Source organism: Girardinichthys multiradiatus, chromosome 13 (genome assembly GCF_021462225.1).
Source record: "Girardinichthys multiradiatus isolate DD_20200921_A chromosome 13, DD_fGirMul_XY1, whole genome shotgun sequence".
In the NCBI taxonomy this organism is placed as follows: Eukaryota; Metazoa; Chordata; class Actinopteri; order Cyprinodontiformes; family Goodeidae; genus Girardinichthys; species Girardinichthys multiradiatus.
In genome coordinates this window covers 31,617,465-31,630,939 of record NC_061806.1, presented here as the reverse complement: position 1 = coordinate 31,630,939, position 13,475 = coordinate 31,617,465, and the positions used below count along the sequence as shown (strand labels likewise).

Genomic DNA, 13,475 nt, shown 5'->3' with positions numbered 1-13,475 from the left:
TTTGACTACCAAAATCTTCAGATCTCAATGTTGTTGAGAAATGACATATTTTATCAAATTCAAACATCTCTATGAACCATCAGTTGCATTAATCCTTTTTCTTTCAAAATATTTTTAATATATGTATTTTGTAGCATTTGTCACTTATCTGCCTATCAAACATCTCATCAATTAATCAGAAATATTTTTCCCTTTATTTTCTCATCTATCCTGTTGTCCTTCATGTGAGTAAAAATGCACAATAAGTTGTGCTACATCTACCTGATCAGTAATGTTTAGTTTGTATGGTGTCCCCGTTGAGGCACTCAGTGAAACTAAGCTCTGTTTTCTTATTAGAAGGGCTGTCAGACCTAATGCATCTAGAGCATCCATTGGCATTACCAGTGCCTTGGAAAGGTTTTTGCACCCCTTGAACCTTTCACATCAAAATCCAATATATTTTATTGGGTTTTTATGTGAAAACCCAACAAATTAGTTTGGGACTGTGAGGTGGAAGCTCAAAATACACACAGTTTCAAATAAAACTTAAAATTGTTTCTTGCATTTGTCTTCAGCCACTGTTGCAGCCTCTTACAGGTTTTCTTCCAAGATCGCCCTGTATTTAAATAAATATACAATCCCATCAACTTTGGGTAGCTTCCCTGTCCCTGGAGAAGAAAAGCCATCCCCATAGCATAATGGTGCCTCCAGCATTTAGTGTGTTACTTGTAAAGTTCAGTGTTAGCTTTCCAACATACACAGCAAAAAGTTAAGCTGCAATCTCTTCTGTCCAGAGCACCTTAATGTTTACTTTGCTCCCTACATGGTTTGTAGTAAACTGCAAACAAGGATTCTCTTGGCTTTTGTTCACCACTGTCTTTCTTCTTGCAACTCCTCTATAAAGGCAAAATTTGTTGAGTGCATGAGTAATAACTTTCCTTCCAACAGATTCCCTGGCCATTGCTGTAGACCTCTGCTGCTCCTCCATAATTGCTGTGAGCCTCCTAGCTGCTCTCTGATTAATGTTCTCTTTACCTGCCAGACCTGGTCAGTTTCAGTGGACAGCCATCTCTTGGTAGGTTTGCTATTTTGCCATACTCTATCTATGTTCAGATGATTGATTAAAGAATCCTTAATGAAATGTTCAAAGCTCAGGATATTGTTTTATAACCCAATCCCTGCAAATTTCTCTCTGATCTCCCTGCTGTGTTCTTTGATCTTGATAATGTTTGTTCAGTAACATTATCTAACAGACCTCTAAAGCCTTCAAGGAGGAGATGCCTATACTGACAAAAAAATTTCACACAGGTGTACTCCATTTATTAATTAGGTAACTTCTAAAGGCGGTTAGTTGCCACGCATTTTAGTTATCGTATCAGAGTAAAGGGGACTAAATACTAATGCATTGACAGTTTCAGATTCATATCGTATCACGAGAAATATGAGAAAACCATGTATTTTCCACCACCTCACAATTGTGCACTTCTTGGTCTATCTGTCTCATAAAATACATTGAAGATTTTGGTTGTAATGTCACAAAATATGAACAATGTGAATTATTAATACTTTTGCAGACCATTGTAAATGAAAGATGATATATTGGCATGCTTTGCAAAAACATAGCACTGTCAGTCATTAGAGAAAAAATGGAGTAATGAATCATTTGGTTGTTTGTGGTTGCTGGTTACTCTGAAGCAATAAACAGTCATGGTTTACATATTCATAATAACAACATGTATTAAACAATGAAAGAACTGGTCTGAGGCAAAAAATAAATTGAGTTTTTCTTTCCTTTCCTTCACTATTTTTCTTTCCTTTTTCAAAGGTACACTTATCCACCTATTTGATGGTGATACTTCCTGAATCAGAACTTACAATTGTACAAATGTGGCATTACTTATGCAATCATTGCTGCCAAAGTGAAAATAATTTAAACTGATAAACCCATCCATTTCTGTTTGTTCCTGCTTTTCATTTTGAACCGATTTTTATCTAAAGAAACCATTTTACAAGCCAGAATAACTTGTTCTTATATTTGACCATGTTGCCATACCATGCATGTTACAGAACTCAACTCTAGTTCAAAGATAAATAAATTGGCGGTAGACAAGGAAATGTTTGCTAAAAAAAAATACACCTGCCACAAATTTTTCATATTTAATAGGTATGCAGTCATCCATGTGACTCCTGCTTTGTTTTCCATTTCTGTCTTCACTCTGCTGGCCTAATATCTGTGTATGGAAAACAAGTGTAGGCAAATTGTACAAAAAGTTACATATTCATATCAGTAAAACAAAAAAAAACTGACAAGTTGCAGAATATGATCTTTTTTTTCTATAATATATTTAGAACAAGCAACTCAGTGATGATACAAACTAATGATGAAGAATTGTAAACAACAAAAAAGGCTATAAAACTCCACAAACTTACTATAATGGATTGGAGTTTCCCTTGTCTACAACAAAACTAAGTCCTTTCTACCTAATTCGACAGAAATTCAATGAGTAAGTAAGCACTGAAATTTTGATTAGTTAATTACCCTTAACCTGTAGTACTGTTTTCAAACACAATTCACAGTATGATCATTAACAACACAATTTCAAGTAACAAAGCCACACTGAACTTGTCAGCCCATTCTCAAACAGGAACTTGTGTATCCCAGTGGAAAAATTAGCTTTCAACATAGCTTAATATTCTTTCAGGCTTCACAGGGCTGGGTGATTCTGCACTTCTCAGTTTACTTCAGTTTGATGTTTCACAAAAACGGAACCCCTCTAAGAAAGAAGGGACTAAGTTCAGTTACCATTTACTTAAGCACTTAGGACTGTCATGTCCTCCATGACTGAGAATCTACACCAGCATTATTTCTTTAGTGCATGTTTACATTGTGCAATTGAATTGCAACAGAAACCCTAAATAATAACCAAAATAAAAATAAAGATACGGTATTTCAATTAATTTCCCTCCATTCAGTTACATTTTAAACCAACACAGCCTTATATCCAATCTTATTCAATCTGATACAGTGATTGTAATCACACATAAAGCAGTGCTTAGAGCTGAGAGAGGCCTCATAAAGAGAGACATCAGAAAGCCTAAAAGCTACATTGACAACATAATATGTATGTCAGGCCATAAAATAGTGAAATAAAAGTCTATATAGCTCTACATTCTAGGACAACTTGTACCCCTTGTTTGAAGACACATATTAAAATTCAGACCTGCTCTAAGCAAAGACGTAGAAAGAGAATTGTTCTAATGTTTGTCATTGCAAGGAAAATTGAAGGCTTATTTTAAACAAGTATGGGAAAGAGGAGGGAACATTACAATGCTTCACATCATTACTATACTGAACCAGAGGTTGACTCATTACGAATTTTCATCAAGCAGTGTTGAGTGCAGTAGAGTGTGATTGGCTTGTGTGTGAAACTGGAGTCTGTACTTCTGTTTTAACTGATGTTACGACTGGTGTCGTAAGGTGTAGGGGCCTCTCCATGATTGGTAGACCCGGAAGACAGATGAATACGGATTGCTTACCTAAGTGGAGATGATGTATAAGTTGACACTGCCGCGGACTGCCTTTCATTCATCCTCTGCTCAGCCCAACCCAACCAGAAACACCTTTTCCTAACACCTTTAAATCCATATGTTGCATGGAGGAGTTTGTAGAGGGTGGACTGCCTTTTATTTCTTTCTAGTTTTCTCCTGTTTGTCTTGGTTAGGTAGGTAAGTTGTCATTTGGTTTATTTATGTTAAATAGGTCAGTTCGGGTTAATATTTCAGAAAGTTTCCTTTTTGTGATTGTTTTCTGCCATTAAGTTCACCATAAAGTTACATTCAGTTCCTTCTCAATGTTAAAACCCAAAGTAAAACAACATATTGTAAATAAATCAACTGCGTATTGTGGCTGCTACAGGACTGATGGATGATTGGATGGATGGATCATTTTCAATAGTGTACATACTGCAAAGTAACTTTATTTATTTATTTTTTTGTGAAACAAAATGTATAGCAAAATATAACATAAAATACTAACAACATCAATAGTACCTAGAGTTCCAAAGAGAGTACATATGTAAATACATGAGCTATGTATCATCAAGTCTATTCCAATGGATTAATTCCTATTTTCTGCTGCATTTGGTTTTAACATGCTGTCAGAAATACATCAAAGCTTTGACCATATATTTGATTTAAATTCTTAGATATTACAGTTATGCCCAAAATTATTCATACCTTTGGGAGATTAAAATCATGGCCAAGTTTGTGTGCTCAAACAAGGAATTTGACTTTGGTGTCAAGCGCTCATAGCGTACAGGCATTAAGTATAAATATATAAACTTTAGGGAATTTTAGGGAAAATAAAAATAGGGATTGAAGAAGCAGCATGTATATGTGTCTATAGCTATTTTTATGTTTCAGGAAAAGAAAGGCAGGTTGTGATAGTACAAATATTCTTATTTTGTTTCGCAACAGAGACTGTAAGGTGTTCATTGTGTTTATTAGAGACAGACGGGGAAAAAAACTGTCCTTGCTGGTTTTTGCAAATAGAGCACTGTGGCGCGTACCTTAAGGTAAAAGTCTAAGCAGCTTGTGTTCAGGATGTGTGGAGTCTGCTGAGATGTTAGCTGCCCGTTTCTGGCCTTAGACCTGTAAGTTCTGAATGGTGGAAGGTCAGCCCTGATAATCTTCTCTGTAGACCTAATTTTTTACATCAATGTTTTAATTTTCATAACATGTGTTTTGTGAGTTGAACTGATTTAAATGTTAATAAATGACAACGCAACAGTCGCAAGATGAATCTTTTGGAGAATCCATAGGGGGAGCTCAAGACTTGGTGCTCATCACCAAAAAGAAAAAAACTTAAACTGAAAATACCAGTGGAAACATGCAAAAAAAGCTGTTCAGCAATCATTAGATCAGCTTGATTGCTGTAATGCCAAACTTTATTCTATTTTTACATTGTTTTAACATCTTTTGAGAAATACCAGTCAGAAACAAAATTCCTAGTTGAATGAAAATAATTTAAAATCAAAATCTGTTGTGCATAAATAAAAACACTTTTAAGTGGGAGATGCCATTTCTTTGCCTGTAGTTTTCTGTTTCTGTCTAGCTGCTTAGTTTTCTTACCCTGTGCTCCTGACAGACTGTATGTTTAGAAAGAAAAGTAAGGTCAGAGTTAGAGGACTGAACATATTACAAGCTTCTGCAGCTCTTGTACATTTTTTTCAGGTCTAGCCGCTAACCTGGATTGTATCCAAAAAACATAAAACCACGGCTGCCCAAATCACGGCAGAATTAAATATGCACCTCAACTCTCCTGTTTCCACCAGAACTGTCCGTCGGGAGCTCCACAGGGTCAATATACACGGCCGGGCTGCTATAGGCAAACCTTTGGTCACTCATGCCAATGCCAAACGTCGGTTTCAATGGTGCAAGGAGCGCAAATCTTGGGCTGTGGACAATGTGAAGCATGTATTCTTCTCTGATGAGTCCACCTTTACTGTTTTCCCCACATCTGGGAGAGTTACGGTGTGGAGAAGCCCCAAAGAAGCGTACCACCCAGACTGTTGCATGCCCAGAGTGAAGCATGGGGGTGGATCAATGATGGTTTGGGCTACCATATCATGGCATTCCCTTGGCCCAATACTTGTGCTAGATGGTTTAAAATCCCTCTGACCACTGTGCAGGACTTGTATATGTCATTCGCAAGACGAATTGACGCTGTTTTGGCTGCAAAAGGAGACCCTACATCATACTAATAAATTATTGTGGTCTAAAACCAGGTGTTTCAGTTTCCTTGTCCAACCCCTGTAGCTCCATTTATCCTGTTACATTAAGCATCAATCTTTAAAACACATATACATTTTAAATAATATAGTAATTGACCGAAAGTTGACTATGATGTATATATTTAGATGTAAGTGTGACTTGATTTACAGTAGTTTAACACTCCTCTCTGCGGCTTCTGTACTGCTACCCACCCATTACCCTATTAAGACAGTGTCTCGCCCATAGCCAAAATTTAATATATTAAAAAATAATCTAAAAGGAGGAAATCATGAAACTCTCATAAAAATAAACACAACTCAGATTAAAAAAAAGAGAAAACAATTAAGTGTGGCTTACTGAACATAAGATCTCTCTCTATTCAAAGACTTTGCTAGTTAGTGACCTGATTTGTGACAATCAGATTTATTTATTTTGCCTCACATAAACCTGGCTGTCGCAAGAGGATTATGTTACTATAAATGAGTCAACTCCTACTAATTATTTAAATTTCCACATTCCTCAATATACTGGGCGAGGAGGAGGAGTAGAAACTATCTTTCAGTCTGATTTATTGATTAGTCCCAGACCAATCAATAGCTACAACTCTTTTGAATATTAATTCTTAGTTTTCCTCATCCAAATTGCAAAGCACTAAAACCACTTCTGTTTGTTCAGAATCAGAATCAGAATCAGAAAAGCTTTATTGCCAAGTACGTTTTTGGACATACAAGGAATTTGTTTTGGCGTAGTCGGTGCAATACAATACAAATTAAACAGTATAAACATATCTACAATATAATATAAATATATGTGCACAGTTTTAAGTGAGTGAGAGTAAATATAGAGCAGTATAAGATGCAAGAGCATTGTTTTGTACCATCCACCAGGCCCTTACTCTCAATTTTTAGATCAGTTTTCAGACCTTTTATCTGATTTAGTGTTAAATACAGATAAGGTTATTATAGTGGGGGATTTTAACATTCATGTTGACACTGAAAGTGAAAGCCTAAATATGGCCTTTAATGCTATCTTCGACTAAATTGGCTTTGCTCAAAACATTAACAAACCTACCCACCTTTGTCTTCATTCTTTGGGCCTTGTGCTGACATATGGTATTGAGTGTAAAGACATAACAATATTCTCTCATAACCCTGTCCTGTCTGACCATTTTTTAATAACCTTTGAGTTTAACTTAACCGAGTACTCCACACCTGAAAGAAAATTTCATTATAATAGATCATTATCAGACAATGCTGTAACAACCTTTAAATAATCTGTTCCACTTTTAATTTCCTCATTATCACTGAAAAGCACAGTGGAGGGCAACAATTCTGTTTCTGCCCCTTCACAAATTGATTCTCTTGTTCATAGTGTTTCTTCATCATTGCGTGATGCATTAGACAATGCAGCCCCCTTGAAAAAGAAGTTAATTATGCATAGGAGGCTGGCTCCCTGGTTTAATTTAGATCTGTGTACTTTAAAGCGCAATGTTAGAAAATTGGAGAGAAAATGGCACTTTACACACCTAGAGGATTCCTACTTAATCCGGAAAAATAGCCTACTGATGTATAAAAAGACACTTTGCCAAGCCCGAACAGCTTATTTCTCATCATTAATTGAAGAGAACAAGAATAATCCTAGGTTTCTCTTTAGTTCAGTTGCTAAACTTACGCAGAGTCATAGCTCTGTTGAGCCATCCATTCCCTTAGCTCTCAGCAGTCATGACTTTATGGGATTCTTCTTAAATAAAATTGATTCTATTAAAAAGAAAATCTTTGACATACTCCCGAAGATGATTACTTCATCCTCAGCAAGTGAGACAACATTGGAAGTAACTGTAGAACCTGATTTGTGTTTGGACTGTTTTGATCCTGTGGAGCTTCCTGCGGTATCAGAAATATTAGCTTCATCTAAACCTTCAACTTGTATGTTAGACCCAATCCCACTCAAATTATTTAAGGAAGTGTTCCCTCTGATTACCAGCCCCATTTTAGATATGATTAATCAATCCTTAGTAAATGGATATGTACCACATGCTTTTAAGTTAGCTGTAATTAAACCTTTACTTAAGAAACCTTCACTTGATTGAGATGACTTGAAAAATTACAGACCTATATCCAATATTCCATTCTTATCTAAAATTCTTGAGAAATAGTTGCTAATCAAATGTGTGAGCATTTACACAGCAATGACCTGTTTGAAGAGTTTCAGTCAGGTTTCAGAGCTCATCATAGCACTGAAACAGCTCTGGTGAAAGTCACTAATTATATTCTTATGGCCTCAGATAATGGACTTGTCTCTGTACTTGTTACATCTCAGTGCTGCATTTGATACAGTCGATCACAATATTCTCTTAGAAAGGCTGGAATATGCTGTAGGGATCAGGGGAACAGCGCTAGGCTGGTTTAAATCTTATTTGTCTGACAGATTCCAGTTTGTTCATGTAAATGATAAATCATCTTTAAACTCCATGGTTAATTGTGGAGTATCACAGGGTTCAGTACTTGGGCCAATTCTCTTTACTATATATATATATATGGTTCCAATAGGTAAAATGATCAGGCAGCATAGGATACATTTTCACTGTTACGCTGATGATACTCAGCTTTACTTATCCATAAATCCTGATGAGCCCAACCAGTTAGATAGACTACAAGCATGTCTTGAAGACATACAAACTTGGATGACTTGAAATTTTCTGCTTCTAAATTCAGACAAGACAGAAGTTGGCATCTTTGGACCGGAGTCTTTAAAAAAGAAAATGCTTAGTCAATCACTTAACCTGGCATTAAATTGACCTCTGTTAATAATGTAAAAAACCTTGGTGTTATTTTTGACCAGGAAATGTCATTTAAATCCCATATTAAACAGATTCCTAGGATTTCCTTCTTTCATCTCTGGAATATTGCTAAAATTGGAAATATCCAATGAGTGATGCTGAAAAACTAGTTCATGCATTTGTTACTTCAAGGCTGGACTATTGTAATTTGTTATTATCAGGATGTCCACAAAATGCAGTTAAAAGCCTTCCGCTGATTCAAAATGCTGCAGCAAGAGTTCTGATGAAAATTAAAAAGAGAGATCATATTTCTCCTATTTTAGCTTCCCTTCATTGGCTCCCTGTTAAATCCAGAATAGAATTTAAAATTCTCCTCCTCACATATAAAGCCCTTAATGATCTAGCTCCATCATACATCAGAGATCTGATTGCTCCATATATTCCTAACAGAGCACTTCGTTCTCACACTGCAGGTTTACTGGTTGTTCCTAGAGTCTCTAGAAGTAGAATGGGAGGCAGATCCTTTAGTTATCAAGCTCCTCTCCTGTGGAACCAGCTCCCGGTTTTGGTCCCTGAGGCAGACACCCTGTCTACTTTTAAGGCTTGGCTTAAAACTTTCCTTTTTGATAAAGCTTATATTTAGAGTGGCTTAGGTCATCCTGAGCTATCTCTGTAGTTGTGCTGCTATAGGCTTAGGCTGCTGGAGGACATAATGACCACTTTCACTCTCTTTGCTACATTCTCATACTACTCTCTAAGTTTGCATTATTTGCTGTTATTTCAACTTTTATCTTTATGTTCTCTCTCTATTCTCTTCCCAGAAGCTACACCTGGCCTGACTCTGTGTCTACCTGTGACACCTTTCTGGACGGGGGCATCGTCCAAGGTTCTGCTGGCAATAACTTAATGCTCACCTTCTACTGATAATACACTTGGCCCTGTCTTTCAGTGTTTAACCCTGTCTCTCTCATACTGACTGAGCTTTTACTGTGACTAGCTGTATGTGCTCTCTTTCATACTCTAACCTTGAAAACTGGCTCAGAGTTTATCTGTTTTTTCTTCCTAGATGAAATGACTAAAGGAACTACATCCATTAACATTTACTTTTCCTTCCCATAGAAAGTACTCCTGGATCAGTGCTTTTGTGTTCTGCTTCTGTGTTCTTTTTCCTTCTCTCCTCTGTTCTCTCAAACGCCAGTGACTCTCCACTGTCACTACATGCTCATCCAGAAGGAGTGACTGCTACAAGTCACTGACTGGATGCAATCTGCTGGGTTTCTTTAGACAGAAAAACTTTTTATCCAATTTGAATAAATAACTGAATCTGACTGTACTGTTCAATGGTTAGTTATTAATTGGAATGCAGGTGCCTGACTTGAAATCTATATGATTAGATTGAATTGACTTAGCCCATTATAAAGTTACCCACCTTTCACACAATGCAACAGGAAACAACACTCTCCAATTATTTTTACCTCTGCCTTCCTCCCTCCCTGTTGGACTAAAGGGGAGTCAGGTTTAGCCTAAACCGGCTCAGTTATGGTTGAGGTGCAAACACACCCTCCATTTCTGCTACCTGTGCGACCCCTTATCTTTTCCAATGGTTATAATCAGTCTGACAGAGAGCGGTACCCCCAATCCTTGTGGTTTTTAGTATAACAATGGCCATCAGTGGACTCTACATGGACACACGTTGTCAGTGTATTATTTAACTCAGTACCCCTACACATAGCCCATTCTAAAATGGCCAACTCAGTTTAATCTATACTCCCCAACAACCCTATACCATTCCAATCCCTTTGTGAAGTGCCTTGAGATGACATGTGTTGTTAATTGGCTCTATATGAATAAATAAACTGAAAATAAACTGAAACTACAGTTAAATATCCATACAAAGCACCAATAATGCTTTGGTGGATATGTGGATCCATTATTTATCCTTTTTTTCCCTTTTTTTGAAATGTTGTGGTACGTGGCCTTTATTTTGTAAGTTGGGGTGAAGAGAGAGAGGGGAAGACATGCAGCAAAGGTCAGTGGGCTCGGACTCGAGCCCATGACGGCTGTGTCTAGGACAGTAGCTTTCATATATGGGTCGCTCATTGTATCCCTGCACCACGTCCACGCTCATCCTCATGTCCTTTTTTGTTTTTCAATTTCTTATTACTATCACAGTACTTTGTATAATATCTAGTGAACATTAACACTGCTTTTTGAACGCAGCCTTTTTAAAACATTTTGACAACAGCATCTGATGCCACAACTGCTGACATAATTTGTTGGTTGGAGAGCTGTAAGGAACTGTTGCTCGCTGACCATGACACATGGAGCAATTTCATATGGCTAAGGTTTGGACATTTCAGCTCAACTTTGAGCAACGTTTAATCACCTTGAGCTCTTAAATGTCCATTGTTGCTTAATTTTATAGTTGCTAGCAATCTATAGCTGTAAAAACCTGTTGATTCTTTGTTTCAAGTTTTTAGTTAAAATCTTTGACCAAAATACATTCTCAAAGAGTTGGAAGGTGAAGAGAGGTAAGTGGAAAGAGTACAACAACTCAGTTTTAAATCCTATGAACCAAACTAATTAGTTAAAAGACTCTTAAATCCCTTATGCAGCTGATAGAGCCAACAGAGTTGGGTTTTAAGTTGTATCCTGAGGTTTGGCAGAAGAATTTGAGGAGATTTGGAAAGCTTTAATAGATTTCCTTCAATGCCAGGGTGCTCAATAGAAATGTGGTGATGCTGCTTTTCATTTATTTTTTATTTTTGGGGCAGTTTTGTTTTAATTTTTTTGTTTGTCATACTGTACTACTTTTTGTGAGTCATAAATGGAAATATCTTAAACATTTTTGGAAACCTGTTTGTCCTGTTATTTTTTTTTAGTCAGCAAAACACAAACGTTTGAACTATTTTTGGAGACACGGCAACATTAATTCTTTCAATTTTATCATCAGCTTTGTACAGTTTCTACTTGACTTTCTTTTTTAATTTCCATTGAGTGGAAATTGTGACTTACATCTGTTCTGTCAATATTTCAAACACCAAAAATCCAATGCACAAAGGTGAGATGTATCAGAAAAGGGCAGGAAATGATGCACATCCCATACTTCAACCTGCTGTCACAACTGTTCTGAATGCCTCTGCATTAAAGTGAAATACTTTCAGAATGAAAGCAGGTAACTTAAACAGCTAGAGCAAGATACAGATCCATTTAAACTTGAAGGCAGAAACACTTAAAAAAAAAAAAAAATCATTCTTTTTGTTTTCAGCATTAACCTATCCCAACACCTGACTCCTGCTCTGGATTATTTTATAAAATTGCTGAAAAAATACAGTTGTTGAAACAACAGCTTTCAATCTAATTGCATAGAAAGGCTAGAGATAGTATTATTTGTCAGCAGTGGCATGTTAAGAAGTAAAACAAATGATAAAACTATGAAAATGAGAATTGTATCAGTTTTATAAAAGCACATCTTTATTGTTTTATTTGTTTTTTTGATCCGGAACTATGGACAGAAAACATTGAAGTCAGAGAGAAAAGATGCACTGCATCATTATAGCTTTTTCCAGCTAATTTTAAATTGTGGTTAGCCTCTTACAGACTATACCGCTAACATCAACTGATGCATATTGAACAAATACAATGGATCACTTTGAAGCACTTTGCTCCCATATCCGGGTTTGATTTTACGTCCAATTATACCTTCATTACCTAAGTTGCATTCTAAATACCTAAATTTAAATACATTGTGCTAATTTAAATGCAATATAAATGCAATGTGCTACTTTCAGATTTTTATAAGTAAACAGTGTTTTGCTTATTCAATTCAATTCAGTTTTATTTATATAGCGCCAATTCACAACATATGTCGTCTCAAGGCACTTCACAACAGTCAGGTACATACATTCCAATTAATCCTAACCATTAAACAATGCAGTCAGATTCAGTTATTTATTCAAATTGGATAAAACGTTTTTCTATCTAAGGAAACCCAGCAGATTGCATCCAGTCAGTGACTTGCACCATTCCCTCCTCCCAGATGAGCATGTAGAGACAGTGGACAGTGACTGGCGTTGACTTTGCAGCAATCCCTCATACTGAGCATGCATGTAGCGACAGCGGAGAGGAAAAACTCCCTTTTAACAGGAAGAAACCTCCAGCAGAACCAGGCTCAGTGTGAGCGGCCATCTGCCACGACCGACTGGGGGTTTGAGAGAACAGAGCAGAGACACAAAAAGAACACAGAAGCACTGATCCACGAGTACTTTCTATGGGAAGGAAAAGTAAATGTTAATGGATGTAGCTCCTTTAGTCGTTTCACCTAGAAAGAAAGAACAGATAAACTCTGAGCAAGTTTTCAAGGTTAGAGTCTGAAAGAGAGCACATAGAGTTTGTTATAGTTAAGCCCAGTCAATCGGTCTAGGAGAGAGAAAGGGTTAAACACTAAAAGACAGGGCCATGTGGATCATCGGTAGAGGGTGAGCATTAAGTTGTTGCCAGCAGAAGCTCGGATGATTCCCCTCTCCAGAAAGGTGTTATAAAAACATTAAATATCTGAATTAAGAGCACTCACATAAGGTACAAAATAGTCCATAAGAAAAAGTTATATATTAAAATTCTAGCAATATTTGTTCCATGTTACATGAGAATTCTCTGAAAAAGTATAAAAAGGACTGAAATTTGTAACTGCATTTAAATAATTTGTCCACTTACCTCTTAATGTGTGTGTGTGTGTGTGTGTGTGTGTGTGTGTGTGTGTGTGTGTGTTGTCTGTTATGTGGTGTCATAACAATTGAGTAAACCTAACATTTTTCTTTAGATATTGGTGGAATACCACTCCAACACCTCAACCACAACTTCCACAGCTGCCACCTTAAATGCTGTCATTTGCAAAAGAGCCAATGACATTGCATTTAAATCACTGAGGCCTGATTGCACAGTTAAT

At 36.7% G+C, this 13,475-nt stretch overlaps 1 protein-coding gene across 1 annotated transcript in view; it reads right to left on the bottom strand.

Moving 5' to 3' along the window:
• grin2da (glutamate receptor, ionotropic, N-methyl D-aspartate 2D, a) overlaps positions 1-13,475 on the bottom strand; it is a 282,278-nt gene that overhangs the window by 61,849 nt on the left and 206,954 nt on the right. The gene's annotated exons all lie outside the window — the stretch shown is intronic.